General features: G+C 49.6%; 1 protein-coding gene across 1 annotated transcript in view; it reads right to left on the bottom strand.

Annotated features, from left to right (window-relative positions):
* LOC139047764 (sulfotransferase 1E1-like) overlaps positions 1-2,679 on the bottom strand; it is a 31,457-nt gene extending 28,778 nt beyond the window's left edge. The window contains exon 1 of the mRNA XM_070521792.1: positions 2,635-2,679. The gene's annotated coding sequence lies outside the window, so the exon portion shown is untranslated. The remainder of the gene's footprint in view (positions 1-2,634) is intronic.
* Between the last annotated feature and the right edge of the window lie 14,959 nt (positions 2,680-17,638).

The following is a 17,638-nucleotide window of genomic DNA, read 5'->3' as shown; positions in this document are numbered from 1 at the left end:
GTATAACGCAACCTGACAGCGTCCATCAATCAAGCCCCCCCTCTATGCCACGTCAGGCGACCCAAAGCTGCACAAAATGGTCGTCGCCCCGGTCGTGTGGCGTGGCGTGTTGCATGCAGCGCCCTCTGCGGACGGTCTACGACGTCTTGCTGCACACCGAGTCTCGGTAAGGCGGCCTGCACGACGCCGGCCGACTGCCGCGGAGAGACGACGCGCTCCTCAGGAACGACATCTCGTGACTGTCCTCGCGCTCGACATCCCTCGGCGGCGACGGCAGGCTCAGCGCCGCCAGGAACGACGACGCCATGAGAAAGAACGCCGACAGCGCGAAAGACGCGTGACCGCGGGCGTTCTGCGAGAGCAGCGGCGTCAAGCAGCCGAGAAGGGCGCCGACCCGGCCGCCGGCGAGCGACCAGCAGAGGAAGGCACCGCGCACGGCTGTGGGGACGCCTTCCATGAGGTGGCAGGCGCCGACGACGATGGCGACGTTCGCCACGCCGCTGGAGAACGCCAGCAGGCCGCGGTCCGCCGCGGTCTCGAAGTTGCAGAAGAGGCTCGCCACGCAGTGGATGCCTCCGGCGACCACCGAGGCCCCGACGAGCACCCTGTCCAGGGAGACGCGGGTGACGGCCGCGTGCACGACCACGTTGCCCAGGACGCTGGCGGCGGAGACGAGGACCGACGGAAGCCACCAGGTGTCGCGATCGTCGCGCCGTGCCACCTGCGACGCGATGTTGACGTGGACGGCGAAGGCCAGGGAGAAGTGGACGACGAACATGACCAGCAGCCGCCGGCGAACGGAAGCGGAAGCGTCGATGGGCGAGTGTCTCCTAGGGTCGCTATCGGAGGACGCCGAGCTATCGCGGCTGCCGCAGCGCCGCACGTTCTCGATCCTTTCCAGAAGGTCCGCCGCGTCTGGCCCCGGGACGAAGCCGTTCATCTTGGCCGCGCCCAGAATGACGGCCTCGGCTTCCTTGATCCTGCCCTTGGCGATCAGCCATCGAGGCGATTCCGGCCTGCCCATGAACGCGGACGCGGTGATGACGAGAAGGAACGTGGGCGATAGGAAGGCGGCGTGCTTCACTTCCCAGCCGACGCGCATGTTCCTGACGACGAGGAACCACAGCTCTGCCAGCGCGATGCCCGTCGTCGAGGCGAAGATCACGTGCTTCGGCCTGTGTCTGTCGATGAGGACTTCGAACGAGACGAGGAGGGTCGCGGCGGCGTTGACGGCCGCGCTGCCAGAGAGCACGGGCTGCGCGATGGCGTACAACGCGCGGTAGCGGATGAAGGCGCAGCCTAGCATCGTGCACACCGTCGTAATGACGGCTGCTCCCAGGCGGACGCGGTCTCTGCCGTAGGCGTCGAGGATGAGGCCGCCCAGAATCAGGAACAGGAGGCAGCCCGCCTGCTGCATCGCCATGGTGCCGACGTGCACCAGGACCCGCCGCTGGCAGACGGCGTCCCAGGCGTTAGAGGCTGTCACCCCGTCGTCCCCGCTCTCGTAGTCCCACTCCCGGCACGCGACCCCTGACCTGTTCTTCCGGAAAAGGCGAGGGCTCTCGGGAGGGTCCCCGTAGACGCGGCAGCGGCTTCGCCGCCCATCAGCATTCACGGGTACGGCGTCTTCCTTCCAGCTCTTCAAGGAGAGCGCGGAATTGTCCGGTCGCCTGCACCAGTGGTCCACGCCCTGCGAGGCGGTGATCGGCACCAGGTCGGCGTGGCAGGTTGTCAGCAAGATGGCCACAGCGCTGAGCATCAGGAAACTGCTTTGGAAGAGGCCGTTGCCGAAGGCGTCCTTGCAATCGAAGCACTCGCTCGTCTCGAAGTCGCTGGCCGCGAGCAGTTGAGGGGAGAAGAGTTCCACGCCCTCCCTCATTGTGAATCGAATGATGCGTGCCTCGTGAGGGACCCGACCGTGTCGCTTTGGCTCCGGCAAGTGAAATCCTGTGTATCTGACGACGAGACGAATAGGCTCGAAGCTATCGTGACAGCTGCTCCTGGTAATCCGCCCCACGTGACACATTCCTTTTTCAAATTTATCAGATGATGCTTTTCGGTTTCTTTCGGCAGTGACCAGCGCAGGAGCGGTATACGTCCTGCGAAAATGGTTTGCAGTGTGCCCTCCTGACGTGACATAGCAAAACCGCCTCCGTTCCCGATAGGATAGCAACATACAAGCGCGCAGATGGCAACGCAAATTATCATTGAAAACGAAATGCTCGATGGTCGCTGAGGGATACATGCGTGTGCAACAGGCGCATGTCGCCGAACAACAAGCTGAGGATAGAAAAGAAAGGACGCCACTTTCGGAAACATGAGCGGTGAAGTCCAACACATGAAAACGCCACTTGAACAAAAAGAAGTTGGCAAATAATGCTATTCGCATTAAAAAAACGGAAAACGAGCCAATGGACAGCAAGTTGGCATGCTCCCGTGCTTAGTTCCAGCTTATTCTTTGCAGCAACAAATAAAAATCGATTTGGTGTTCGTTCCGGCGTACCGATTGTCATGGTCTCGTCCTGCTTTCGTTTGGTAAATTTTTTCGTTGTATGTGTCGAAACTAGTTTTTAATGATTCACCAGGCTAGGAAAAAAAAAAGGAGAAACAACCCGACGTAGTTAAAAAACTTACGGCCACTGTCGCGTTTCCGAAGGCCAAACTGGGCACAGAGATCAATTAGCGAAACCTGTCTGGCAAAGCGCATTCACGTAAATGAACCAACCAAACCAACGTCGGTTCCCCTACCGTGCGCACCTGTGCGTGACGCCGTCGGTGAAGCGGAATGGCGGGCATGTAGAATGCGAGTATATTTTGGCGGACGTGCAATGGCGAAAAGCGACACGCAGAAATGTTCCGAGCTGCAGTGTACGCAGGTCCTTCTGCAAAATAATTAAGCAATTAAAAAAAAATCGCCTGTGGCAGATGACACAATTATGGTCCTTGAGCTGGTCCACTCGAAGAGGCGCACATTAATTACATGCAGGACAAATCGAAATACATAAGCTAGTAATGAACAGAAGCTCACCATTTATTTTACGACTAATTACTACCTCACGGCACAAATTGCAATTCGCATACTGTTGCCAGCGAGAGTGCTACGATATTGAAATTGCACTTTGAAAATACTTTTGTGGATGGATGGATGGATGGATGGATGGATGGATGGATGGATGGATGGATGGATGGATGGATGGATGGATGGATGGACGGACGGACGGACGGACGGACGGACGGACGGACGGACGGACGGACGGATGGATGGATACAACTTTCTTGTACGTCCCGCAAGGTTTAACGCGACCCGGGCTCAGGTCTCCCACGGGGGAACGTCAAGGCCCTGCCTCAACGCTGCCTCACGGGCTTGCTGGACTGGCCACGTCTGGATTCCGAGGTCTGAGCTGCGCAGAGCGGCGGCCCACCACGATGACAGGGTCTCCGGAGTAACTGCCATCCCTCCTATAACTAGATTGCACTTCTGTGGACCACAACATTTTCAAGATATCCGCCATCAAACTTGGGGTAAAACATATACCGCCGTTTCACTTACTTTTGACCGCAAGGCCGTGTCTTGCATTGAAGCACAAAAGTATCTGGATTGTTATTGTATTTGGTCGCACAGTTCGGGAATTAGTATCTCGAAGCAGGTGTCATCCTGAGAATTCGTTCCAAGTGGATCCGCCTTGCAAACTTCCCGGCTACAGTTTTTAGCTTGCAAAATAGGCCGTGGGGTAACTCGTTAAAACTTGATTAGTCAATTTTCGTTGATTAGTCGTTTATTCATTTCGATTTTCCGTGGAAATGATGTCGGCCTGTTTCGAGCAATCCAGCTCAATAACTATAGTTGTGCTATGTGGGCTGCCCACACCTGATTAAAAAAAAATCACGCAGGAACTTCTCCAAAAATTGTCGAAATAGGCGTAAGATTCGTGCCACTTGCTCATCTCCCCGTTGTTATTATCAATGTCACGAAACTTCATCCAGCAAGTACAAACGACGTCGTTGCGGCGACACGAACTGGTTCGGACGGCGGCGCAAGTAGGATTCATGACGCAAGCAAAGTACTACGGGTGGCGTCGCCAGGTGCGCTGGTGTCGTTCCGATCATTGCGAGCCGTTATCGCCCTTTAGCGTCTTACCCATCCGCGTCGAACTATTGGAACCGTGACCAAACTTTTTGAAAGCGATCTGCGATACCGACAGAGAGTGCCGACTGCTGATAGCTTCGCGCGCTGTGTTCTCGCCGCTTACTTGGATGGATGGATGGAATAACTTTAATGAAAGGTCCTGCGAGCTACGGGGCGCAAGGTCCCAAAGAGCGGGCTACTCTCGCGTTGGGACCGGGAGTTGTAACTCCCTGGCCGCATCGTGGGCTCACTGGACAGCCCAGAGCTGCTCTGCCTGGTCCGTGCTGCGTAATGCCTCTTGTAGCCTGGCGTAGTCTTGATCCTTGTTTGCGGGTGTCCAACTTAGTGTTGAAGAGACGTGGGCGGGTCCGTATCTTGAAGTAGTAAAGGCAAGGCGCAGAAGACCAGGACTTAGGAAGAAGAACACAAAAACGATTTTGTGCGTCAACCTGATTGCCGTCTCAGCTTGCCAGTCTCGAGTGGCGCCGGTCCTGTCGTTTGTGTTCTTCTTCCTAAGTCCTGGTCTTCTGCGCCTTGCCTTTACTATACTTCAACCATGAACCAACTAGCCCAAGCAAGAGTTTTACTTGACCGTATCTTGAAAGCAATCTGCAAAAGCGGCACAGTGCGGCATGTGCTGAGAACCCCGTCGGCAAGGGGGATCGCCGCTTCGTTGACATTGAAGCGAGAGGCAGCATGAAAGTGAATTCACTCGCTGCTGCGGGCGTACGGACGAACAGTTTTCTCGTTAGGTAAGCATAGTGGTGCTTACGCATTTGAAATTGGTTAAGGTCTTTGCAGAAATAACCAGGGCGTCAGCATTGAAGAGGTATGCACGGCCGGCAGGCTTGATGCGCATTTTACAATACGAGCTGTACGGGCACTGAGGAGCAGCTTGGAACTGTTTCAACAGCGTTTGATGGAGATGCACATGTCCAAGTTTTCCGAGTGACGTAGACTGTTCCGAAGGGAAGATCTCCGAGCCGACCGACTGGCAGAGAAAGAAGCAGGCAGCTTTCCAACTCCGGCAAGTGATTTTCAAGCACTGCTTTCTTCTTTGCGTGATAGAGAGGAGGGGGAGGAAAGAAAGATAGAGAGGAGGGATGGTAGCGGGATGGAGAGGAAAGACCTACTATATGATGTATTTGCAGACCTTTTGATCGCGTGAGGAGGAAAAGGCACGCGGCGCTGCTTGAATGTGTCACTGTCGCGTGCTGCGGAATGACTTGGAGATACTCTAGCTTGTTCTACGTGAAATTTATGGGATGTCAGTTCATACAGGGTCGTCGGGGAACCCGTGTGTAGCCTTTCGGTGCAGCGGTAACTACAGTATGCAGAAATTTCTCTTCGCGGCTCAAACATGCGACGTGCATCATCAGCCGCGGATGAATATGTGACGTGAACTATTTTAGCTGCATCGGTTTTCACTCGACGAAGAGGACCGGCGTCTGTGAATGGCCAGCGTGAATTGGCAAATCCTCACACTATCTGATATTGCTTGGCGTGGGAAATACAACATAAGTATGCATGCTTGTCTACGGCCGTCCCAACGCCACCCTGAAACATTAAATCACGAATTGCTGTGAAACATTTGCACTCAGCCACCGGTATCGTTCTCACGCATCTCAAGTCTAGTATACCTGAAATCGCTATGCTGTGTCTACGCTTCACCCTCTTGTATGAAGCCGATGACGTTACTCAACATAGCGATCACAGCGGTTGATAAACCAGCGTGATACATATAAGCATTGTGTTTAGGCATTGCATTTTACCCTGTCAAACAGTAATATACGAAGGGATCGCATAAACAGAATCCCGTGACTTTGTGTAGGGACACAGTTTCGTAAAGACGGGTGAGGGCGTCGTTGAGGACGTGACAAGTGCAGAAAAATAAAGGCAACTGGTTCTGATCTTTCGCGAGAAAAAAAGAAAAACAAGGCGTGCTAACGCCGTAATGGGACTTCACACGGTTATACCGCATACTTGGGCAATGTACTGCATAGAACAAACAGATCTATACAGCCCAGCATCTATCACTCTTTCGGACGCACCTGCAGTCTGCTGACGGTCACTCGGGCACTCGACAGGTGTAAGTGCGCACTGTGCGGTAAGCTTTAATTACTAACCAATACTATTTTATTCGTGGGTGGAAACCTCATTCAAGGAATGAGGTAGTCACGTATAGTATCTACAGATAACAATGGGAACGCCCGTCAAGGTAAACAGCACTACTTTCTTCCGTATTCTCGGCACTCCCGTCTCGGCAAAGCTTCGCACGTCAAGAGAAATCCAGCGAGGTTATATAACAGCTCCACTGTAATATGCTTGCTCTCCTATCATTCTGTACCGCAATCTTTCCGTCGGTACAATAATTTCTAGACAAATTCTGAACGGTTATCGGTCTCTTTAAACATCCCCATGTCGACTCCAGTCCGAATGCGTATATTACCAGACTCCTTTGATACTTTGTATGTAAAGGACTCTGATATTGCGCTTTATCGCTTTCCACGTTCCACGCGAATGCGACGTGTTCTGTCCCAAGACGGGCGCCGTAGTCATGCGAAGACTACTTAGCAAAGTTCAGAATGGTGGTTTGGAAACGCATCGGTGCCTACGTTGAAAAGGACGCACCCAGCCGCAGCGGGTCGAGCCATATACCGCAAATGAAAGGAACACTCGACGGCAAATGCGGCAAGAGAAACTGAAGGTTCTAATCTTCGCTTTCAGTTCGCATGCACCCTTCCCTTCGTTGTGTCGCGTATATCATTGTTTCACGTTGAGCACGTTTTCCAAGTTACTATGAAGGAAGTAAGTTGTCAAGAGAGAGAGAAAATAATGTAGAGAAAGGCAGGGAGGTTAACCAGAGGTAATTCCGGTTGGCTACCCTGCGCAGGGGGAAGGGTTAACGGGGATAAAAAGAGAAACAGAGTGGAAGGGGGAGATAGAAAGAAAGGGAGACAAGCACAAACAAAGCGCGTACGCTACAGAGCGGTAGGGGGCGGCATTCTTAGAGTCTGCCGTGAAGCCCCGTAGACCGCAAGAACCTTAATAGCGCGAGTAAGGCCTTCAACGCGGATGTTCTTTCGGAGCATTGGCCTAAAGCTTCTAGTTCTGAAAGTGAACGATTGTCCAACTTGTACAGTTCTCTGCACATCACTTGTCTCTCAGCACTGTATCGCGGGCAGACACAGATAATGTAACATTCAGTAGAAACAAAGGACTCGCGGAGGATCGTGATCGACGCTGTATAAAATGGCGTTTCGACGAGTGGTGACCACAGATTCGCTGAAAGCTTCTAGTCTGGTTCGACCGCGTATAGCTAAGCGCTTGTTGTCCGTTACTGTAGCGAATGCCATGACCGGAACTTCGAGTCCGAGCTTTATTCAGGCGAGCTTGTTGAGTCGTTGGCCGCAGCTAAAACGTGAGCATGTGCGTCGAAGAACGCGGCTGATGGAAACGTGTGCAGTTAATCGCATTTGAGGAATGCTTCATAAAAGCAGAGTGACCTAGAATTGGTATTTTATAGCACACTCTAATAAGGTTACAACTATATTATAACTAGTTTCTTTGTAATAACACGAAAATGTCTATGTATTTCTGTGTAAAAATACTCTTATATCCACACTTCATGATTGTATTGCTACACCAGCCGCTACCGTGCCTATCTGGGAGACCGGAGCTTTGTCAAGCCGAAGGATTTTCGGCTTTTCTTCCGGCTCTCCCTTTTTCACCTTGTATCGAGTGGTGAAAATAAAAAATTGATGATGATGATGATGATGATGCTCGGAATTGCCGAGATGTTCAATACGCGTTAACTCATGAGCGAGCTTCGACCTCACCTTGTTTTGGTTCCAGAGTCAGTATAGGTCGTTTCGTACGTTCTAACCGACTTTCGCGCCGTTACCGAGCGTAATATTTGGTGTTTTGCGACTGGAGCAACAACAGGTGCTTATCGTCGTCGCTAACACACGCCAGGAAGCCTAGGAAGGCTTCAATGCAGAACATTTTGTGACGTTGACAAACTGTGGGTTTGTCAGTGGGCGCTATCAACAGTTCATAATTTCTTCGATGCGACTTGGTTTTGAATGGTTTTTACTGAGAATATTTCGCTAGCAGCAAACTGGACGCATGTTCTTGCGAACAATTGCGTGAGTCAAACACAAGCAATTAGAACGCCATCACTATAGCACCAATATTGACGTAAACAGAAAGCTAGAAATTCTCATGTTAGAAACTATAGTAGCCAAGCAATTCCGTAAGCAGGATAGGAATAATCCTGTTCAAGATAAGGAGTTGCGCGTGCGTTTTATGTGAGCTCATCATTCGCGTCGAAATGTGTGAGCACTTTTTGCTGAGCCTGGCCAAATATTTGGAAATCCACGCTTCGAGGTATAGATATTTCATACATGATTTCGGCCTTTCTGTGAAGTTTTGTCTACGAGTAAAAATTATAAACAAGTTTTTGGACGCGATTTATAACTTTGGCAACATGTCCAAATTTTATGCAAGGTGCCGAGAAAGTCGTTAGCCTGCTATAGTGACCGCAAGTACGCATTTCATGCTGGCTATAAAGTTGCTTCAACAAGTCAGTGTCTCGGGCGAGATTAAGGCGAAGTTTCGAAGCTGTAGACAGGTAGCACTTTGGCGCATTAAGCTTTCATGTCAGCAAATAGGAATCTAAGCAGCTCTAGCTTCGCACAAGCTGTGAATTCGTGTCCACAAGTCAAAATGTCGAGCGATTGGGCATCGGCGAATTTCAGAAACCATCCATCGGGGCGCAAGCTGTTAATTCTGTCAGAGGAAGTCGAGATTGCGTGATAGATTTCAGGGATTAACACCGCCTACAGCACTGCTCGGACCCGTGGCTTTTTTGTTGAGGCCCGTCCGCGGCCCCCGTCTACATTACCAGATCTAGACGCGGGCCCGACGAAGAAACCATGAGCACGTGTAATAAACAAGACGTTTCTTAGGCGGGTGCATTTGGCAGGCATTCTCAGATCATGAACAGCAGGTTGCCATTATCCCTCAAGAGGAAAGTGTATAATAGCTGTGTCTTACCAGTACTCACCTACGGGGCAGGAACCTGGAGGCTTACGAAAAGGGTTCTACTCAAATTGAGGACGACGCAACGAGCTATGGAAAGAAGAATGATAGGTGTAACGTTAATGGATAAGAAAAGAGCATATTGGGTGAGGGAACAAACGCGAGTTAATGACATCTTAGTTGAAATCAAGAAAAAGAAATGGGCATGGGCAGGACATGTAATGAGGAGGGAGGATAACCGATGGTCATTAAGGGTTACGGATTGGATCCCAAGGGAAGGGAAGCGTAGCAGGGGGCGGCAGAAAGTTAGGTGGGCGGCAGAAAGTTAGGTGGGCGGATGAGATTAAGAAGTTTGCAGGGACGGTGGGCCACAATTAGTACATGACCGGGGTTGTTGGAGAAGTATAGGAGAGGCCTTTGCCCTGCAGTGGGCATAACCAGGCTGATGATGATGACGATGATGATCTTAGGCAGCATAACGAAAGGCGTTAAAATGAAACTGCCCTGACAATAAGACGTTGAAGTGAGAAATTTGATTTCATTAAGGATAGAGCTGGTACACAAAAAAAAAGCCGGAAATAGTAAAGCCAAGGTTGAAAATTTCTCGTAAGCTATTTGATCTTGTGTACACTTGGTTGAAGACACTATAAGGGTTACTAACAGGAATCGCCTGGATTACTATGACTGAGAGTCCACTGCCAATGTCTTCGCCCTAAAGGAGCAAAAGAACTGAAATTTGGGCTACGTTTTATAGTTTTATATGTGCGATCGCTTATTGTGGACAATAACAAAGGTTTTGCCAGAGCGCATTATCGTTCCATATGACAGGCTTTTCAACTTCTAACACGTGCGTTTATGGTTCTGGATGTGCTAGAAGGGAAATAACCGACAGCACCTTGACTTTACCATCAAGGAAATTGCAGAAATTGACTAGACGTGGTAAAATGACGCCATTTATTTAAGCACGTGTAACATATGGTGAACATTGATTCTGCATATGTGTGCGTGTGTGGCTGAATGCGCTGTTTATCTCTGTGTATATCATAATCACCCAGCGCCTGGAGTAGCATGTAGGGTAGTCAGTCAGGCTAATATGTCCAGCATATCATTAAAGCTTGTATCTATCTCTTTCTTTTTCTCTCTCTAGAGCAAGAAGTCGAGCCGCTCGTTTTCATCGTTTTCGCGTGCTGGCATTTTGACAATGTAGCCATGCTACGCTATAGCCGACTTATGGTCATGTTGACCAGATTCGTGCTGTTCAGATGCTTAACTACGTTGTTAATATATATAGCTGAAGTTTGTGTGTACGTGCGTGTGTCTGTTTAGGTTTTTATTTTTTTATCATTCTCTCTCTCACCTATTCCATCCCCTTGCCCCTCTCCCAGTACAGGGTAGCCAACCGGAGACAATCTCTGGTTAACCTCCCTGTCTTTCCCTTGCCTTTCTGTCTCTCTCTCTCTCTTGGTATAGCTGAACTGCAGACCAAATGCTCTAATAATACGGGCTAACCTAACAGCAACTATTAATAGTTCGGGTGACCAAGGATACCTTCGCTATACCCCGTGTGAACCGTGGCGAATGAGACAGGTGCGATGAAGGTTACCAGAAATACCGTACGCTGTACCCCGTGCAGACTGTGGCGAACGAGACAGGTACGATAAACGTTACCATGGATACCGTACGCTGTACCGCGCGCGGACCGCGGCGAACGAGACACGTGCAATAAATGTCACCCGGGATACCGTACTCTGTACCCCGTGCAGGCCGTGGCGAACGAGAGAGGGATACCGTACGCTATACCCAGTGCAGACCGTGGCGAACGAGACAGGTACGATAAATGTTACCACGGATACCGTACGCTGTACCCCGCGCGGACCGCTGCGAACGAGACAGGTGCTATAAATGTTACCAGGTACGCAGTACCCCGTGCAGACCGCGGCGAACGAGACAGGTGCGATAAACGTTACCAGGGATACCGTACGCTGTACCCCGTGCAGACCGTGGCGAACGAGACAGGTGCGCTTTCGCGGTTTGGTGCTTGAAACTGAGGATGCTTCCGTTTGGTTCGGTGTGTGTGTGTGAAAACTTTTATTGTACAGAGGTCCGGAGGCTCGACTTCTCAAGCCAAGGCGGGCCGCTCCCACGTTGGCACTGTCAGGCCAAGCCTTTCAGCGACATCATGGGCCCTCTGGACTGCCCTTAGTTGGTCCTGAAACAATGGGCTTTGAATCCTTTTCTCCCACTGTGTCCATTCTTCAACGAGGTTGGGGAGAGTCGCGGGACACCCCGCCAGCATATGTCTGATTCCAATGATGCCATTACAATCATTGCATTCCATCTTAATCTCCCTCTCTGGATATATTTTATTAATGGTGTACGGTGTGGGATATGTACCCGTTTGCAATAAGCGCAGTGAGACTGCCTGAGCCCTGTTCAGTTTTGAATGTGGCAATGGGAATTGTCGGCGTCCTAAATAGTAATGTTTGGTAACATCATTGTATGTTAGTAAATGATCTCTGGATTCCCTCGCTTGATGGTGAACGGCTCGGTTGTGACTGTCACGGTTAGCAAGTCCTCGTGCCAAGTCATGAGCAACCTCATTGAGGTTTACCCGAGTCTCGTCCACTTTCCCCATATGCGCAGGAAACCATCGGATTTCAGTTGTCATAATCACAATGTTTTCAAAAAGTTTAGCTGCAACTCCAGCTACGTAGCCTTTGTCAAAACACTTTACAGCGGTTTTCGAATCACTGTAAATGAAGGCCCACTTATTACTCCTGATGGCTAGAGCAATTGCCGCTTGTTCCGCCACCGTGGGGTCCTTGGTAAAAATTGTGAGAGCGTCTTGCACCTTCCCTTGATAATTTGATACAATGGCCGTATAGGCTTCTTTACCGTTCACCCAGGCGGCATCAACTATAGCTGCCAGTTGGTTCTGCTGCTCTATTTCCTTCAAGAGTGCTTTAGCTCTTGCCTTTCTCCTTTCGACATTATATTCTGGATGCATGTTTCTGGGGAGAGGGTTGGTTCTGATCTTGCTCCTAACTTCAGTCATTAATTCTACTTCAGCCTCTATTGGACTCCTCGATGTATTCAGTTCTGCACCTATTGCCTGTAATATGTTCCTGCCAGCTCGTGACTTTGTCAATCTTTCGTGTTGCGCTAGCTGTTGGGCCTCCGCAATTTCTTGCATTGTATTGTGCACCCCTAGACTCATGAGTTTGTCGGTTGCAGCGTTACTGGGTATACCTAGGGCTACTTTAACGAGCTTCCTGAGCATCACATTAAGTTTGTTAAGTTCTGCCTGCTTCCATTTGAATAATCCAGCCACATAAGTGAAGTGACAGAGAGCAAAGGCATGTATTATCCTCAAAGCGCTGTCTTCTCCCAGGCCTCTGTGTCTATTGGTAATTCTCCTTAGTAACCTAATGACCTCATCTGTTTTATTCGAGATATGTTGTATTGTTCTGTAGTTAGTATTGTTTCCGTCTATGTGATACCCAAGAACCTTGATTTTTTCAACTAGCCTGATTGCGGATCCTTCATGAGTATATAAGCACACTTTAGGCTCATCTTCCGGAATGTAACCTCTTGGTTTACGACCCTTTCTGCAATGTTTAATGACTAAGAGTTCTGATTTGGCTGCCGAGCATTTCAACCCCATGGCTTTCAGTGTGTTCTCTACAACGTATAAACTTTCCTGTAATCTGTTCTCTGTCTGTCCTATATTGCCCTTGGCACTCCATATGGTTATGTCGTCTGCATATATCACATAACGTATACCCTCAATTTTCTCCAGATTTCTTGCAACCTTGGACATTGCTAAATTGAATAGCATGGGTGAGAGCACAGCCCCTTGTGGAGTGCCCCTATTTCCCAAATTCTTAGCTTCTGATTTAAGCTCACCCAGCATGAGTTGTGCAGTTCTATTTCTAAGAAAGTCCTTAATCATGTTAAAAAGTCTCTTACCCAAGCCCATCTCCGAGAGAACGTCAAGTATTGCCTTATGCTTTATACGATCAAAAGCTTTTTCCACATCCAATCCCAAAAGAGCTTTCGTATGCGCTGGGCTAGCCTGTATAAGTTGATGTTTGATCAGCAGCATAGCATCCTGAGTTGACAGCCCTGGACGAAAGCCGATCAAGTTGTATGGGAGGATCTCGTTCTGCTCAACGTATTTCGTGAGTCGATTTAGGATGACATGTTCCATAGCTTTGCCTAGACATGACGTTAAGGAAATGGGACGGAGGTTGTCTAGAGTGAGTTGTTTGCCTGGCTTTGGTATGAGGATAGTATTGGCCACCCTCCATTCCTCTGAGTATACCCCTTTTCTCCAACATTCATTGAAGTGTTCAGTTAGATAATAGATTGATGCATCATCTAGATTTCTTAACATCTTGTTAGTTATTCCGTCAGGTCCAGCCGCCGATCTACCATTAAGACTGTGAAGAGCGGCCCTCACTTCACTCTCAGTGAAGTCCCGGTCAAGTTCTTCACATATGCCTCCCGTATACTCGGGGCTCTCCTCTCCTTCGTTTGGTTGTTTAAGTGGGAGATATTTGGCTGCGAGACTATCCATGATATCCCTCTCTGTTTTATCTTGGCTTTCCTGATGAACCAACTTAGCTATAGCTGTTCTCTTGCTTGTCCTTCTTTCATTCTCGTTGAGCAAGTGCTTGAGGAGGTTCCAGCTACCTCCATGTTTGAGTCTACCATCAGCCGAATTACAGATCTCATCCCACTGTTGCTTCACGAGGGTCTTCGAATGATCATCAATTTCTCTGTTTAATTGCGCTATTTTTTTTCTTAGCCTTCTGTTAAGTCTCTGCGTTTTCCATCTCTGTAATATAGCCTGTTTGGCCTCAATCAGATGCGCCAGCCTGCTGTCCATAGCTTCAATATTTTCCTCTGTCCTGATTTCTTTAGTGGCCTCCTTGACGTCCTCTCTGAGCTGGATGACCCATGTCTGAAGGGGCTCCTGCTCGGCATGTGGAGGCCCCACTGTCCCTCTGTTCGCCCTAATTTTTCTGAAGTGATCCCAATCAGTGAATTTGAAGATTCTTGTTTCCTGCCTCGGTATGCGTATGGTTATGTGTATGATGTAATGATCGCTTCCGAGATCCAAGTTTGAATTTTCCCAATTGGCTCCTCCTGAATTGTTCACAAAAGTAAGATCTGGCGTGGAGTCCCTGCTTGTGGAAGTGCCACAACGGGTGGGATACGCAGGATCAGTAATCAAGCATAATCCCAGATCCATGGCAAGACTCCATAGCTCCTCTCCCTTCTTTGTGTTCCAAGCGTATCCCCATGTATGATAGGGAGCATTAAAGTCGCCTCCAATAATGAGAGGGGAGTTTTTGGCAACCGAAAGCACCTTGTTGAAGAGTGCTCTAAACCTTTGTCTCATGTCGTTAGGACTGCTGTAAATATTCAAGCAGAAAATGCTTTGCGTCTTACCTCTGTTTCTTTTAAGTATAATCTCAACTAGAATAAATTCAAACCTGGAATGTCTAAGGTGAATCTCATGCTCAATGTACGGCAACTTTTTGTCAATGAGGGTCGCCAACCCCCTCCCCATTCTTTTGTCTCTACATATAACTTTGTACCCAGTGAGCATAATTTCGTCCGCTAAGGTTTCCTGCAGCATAATTACCTTTGGCCTGGCCTCAGATGACCTGATCACCTGTTGCAGTGCTGCTTTTTTGTGTTGGAACCCACGACAATTCCATTGCCACACGTTAAATCCATGATTACTGTCCATTGTTATTAAGTGAGGATGCCTTTCTATTACCTGCTATTTTCCTCTTTGTGATGGCCCCGGACAATCCAGGAATGGACTTTATACTATCCGCCTCCGATGGCAGATACTCATCGTCGTCATCCCCTCGCGCCTCCATTTTCCTAAGTCTTTTCTCTGCCGTTAGCCTCCATTTCCACAATTTGTCCACTTTAAAGTTGGTCGTTTCCACTGTCTCTCTTAACGCTTTAATTGCCTCTTTTATTTCACTGAGGGCTGAGAAGACTGAATCACCCTCGGAACTCACCGCTCTCTTTTTTGGGGCAGGAGAGCTGGATTCCCCTGGATCGTTGCTTTTGCTCACAGGTCTATCTATCTCTACACTAGCAGGGCTTGACTGCTCTTTTTTACGAAGCTCTACTACCTGCCTGGTCAATTCTTCATTAGCTTTTCTTAAAGAGGCTACTTCTTTAATTAATTGCTCTATTCTGGCATCATTGTCATCACCCACAGCCGCCGAGGCGCCCCCAGCAACCCTCGCCATACCTTTGACTTTGTCAGCCCAGGTGGTTCCTGGCGTCGTCTTCTCGCCAGGGATTGAGTCTCTTTGCACGAAGTGCACCTGCGCGTCCCTTGACTTGGAGCGCCTTCTCTCCCTGGATAGCGAACGATGCCTGGATCTGGTGCGACTCCTGGAGCGCGAGTGCTCCCTGTCCTCGGGGCGATGGTTGGGCGCCAGCTGATGCGCCTCCGACTGCGCTCTTGTTGACGACCGAGTCCTGTTGCGCTCTCTTCGACGGAGTCGTACGACGTAAGGGACTTGAAATCTTTTCTTACAAAATTTGTCGCCGGTAGGGTGATCGCCGTCACAAAATTTACACCTAGGTACACACACATGTTCATCTCCTGGGTTGCGAGTTCCACAACCTCTGCACTGAACAAAGTCAGGTGTTGGACACACATCAGAGCGGTGCCCGACCCTTCCGCAGGTGAAGCAGACGTCGAATTGCTTCCTGTAAAGGTAGCACCTCACTAGTGTGGATCCATACCTGACAAAATTGGGCACTTTGAGTCCATCGAAAAGTACTATGACCGATTCCGACGTCTTGATGCGCTTAGCAGCCAGCGCAAGCGGGTTCAAGTCATGCACGATATTTCTTGTTATCATAGCTTGGGAGTCTCTGATGTCCACTCTTCGGATGACGCCTTTGCATGTGGCATGTGGTGCCGCTTCGTATGCATTTACCTCGTATTCCGCTGTCATGATCTTGAAAGACTTGATTCTGACGTACTTCGCAGCATGTTCGGGCTTAGGTGTGCTGACTACGATGATATTTTGAGTGAAGTTTGGGCAGACAACATCTTCACGGGCCTCGTCTTCCGTTAGGCCGGACGCCTCAATGACTGCAGAACCAATCATGGTGGTGCTCACCTTGTTCAAATTGAGCCCTCCTCGAGGCCGTATAATGATCTTGCTGTGCTCCTCAGGCAGTTGAGGCATTCTCGAAGCTCTGATAACCCGATTCTTAATCATTCCACCAACGGCGGTTTTCTTGGCGCCATGATCTCGCTCACTGCGTGGCAATGTGCTCTGCTCATCCACAGCCTTTGTGCTAGCTCGTGATCTTCGGCAAGCCACGACTTGCCAGCCGAAGTCTTCCTGAGCATTCTTTCTTTCATTTCCAGAAAAATCTTCATCTTCCATGCTTGAATCCGCCATGCCTGCGGGCAGGTGGGCTTACTAGGCCCAACAAGGGCCCTACTCCTCACTAAGCTTAGCTCCGCTAAGCTCAAGTCGGCGTCTAGGAGCAGAAAAGGTTCTGTAAAATTGTGAAAATAGGAGCCCCACCTCGAATCTTGGTGTCAGTCGATTCGCCGTCGCTTCGTGGATCCAGTGGTATGCTTCTTTTCGTTGTACTCTCACAATTGGCGAGCGGAGCATGGAAAAAGAAACGGAGCCGATGCTTCCACGTCTTTGGTTCGGTACAGTGATGGTTCTTAACGAGTGAAACTCCACCTAACGTCGAGGAAAAGGTTTCCTTGCTGATAAGGTTTAGTTACTAGGGCTTCGAGGAGACTGGCATGGCCACAGTGTGGGATGAAAAGGCGCACAAGCGTCCCTTGGGGTCTTTCAAAGCGTTTTGCATAACAGCTGGTCATCGTTCTGCCACGAGGTGTTGTGAACGTCTCTCGTGTTCCCGCTTATGTTTCGCGGAACGCCAGCTCTGGGGGAAAACCAAACAATGCAAAGCGTGGCGAAAAGAAAAAAAAGATAAAAAGGTCTCACAGGGTTCTGACTCGCGGTGAAAGCCCTTGATGGAAGTGCGGTGCGTGCGTGTTGAAATCGCCCGGCGTACCGTTCGCAGTGTCAGCCCGAATCTTTCTGAAAAAAAAAAAAGAAAAGAGTAACCTTGCCCCATACTTTGCATTCTGCTCGGTGCTCGACGTCTCGCCCTCTCATTCACCGGCATGTGTTGTTCCGTGCACTTCGCGCGTATAAAACCGTGCAGCTTTGGTGAAGGCAAATGATTTGAACGTGGGCCAGAACTTGTAGTTGCGGCGTTTGTAGTGGGAGTTGTTGTTCAGTACTAAAGTACTGCTCTCTGTACCGCACGTGTTTGCACGTGCCAGGGCGATCGCATGCTTTAGAAAGTAGTGAGAAGAGACAGCAGCTGAATATCGAGCACCATGGTGAAGTTTTTCGTCCGGTATCCTTCCTAAAACGTTTATCG

The sequence above is a fragment of the Dermacentor albipictus genome, chromosome 7 (genome assembly GCF_038994185.2).
Source record: "Dermacentor albipictus isolate Rhodes 1998 colony chromosome 7, USDA_Dalb.pri_finalv2, whole genome shotgun sequence".
NCBI lineage: Eukaryota > Metazoa > Arthropoda > Arachnida > Ixodida > Ixodidae > Dermacentor > Dermacentor albipictus.
This window is presented reverse-complemented; position numbering and strand designations above follow the sequence as displayed.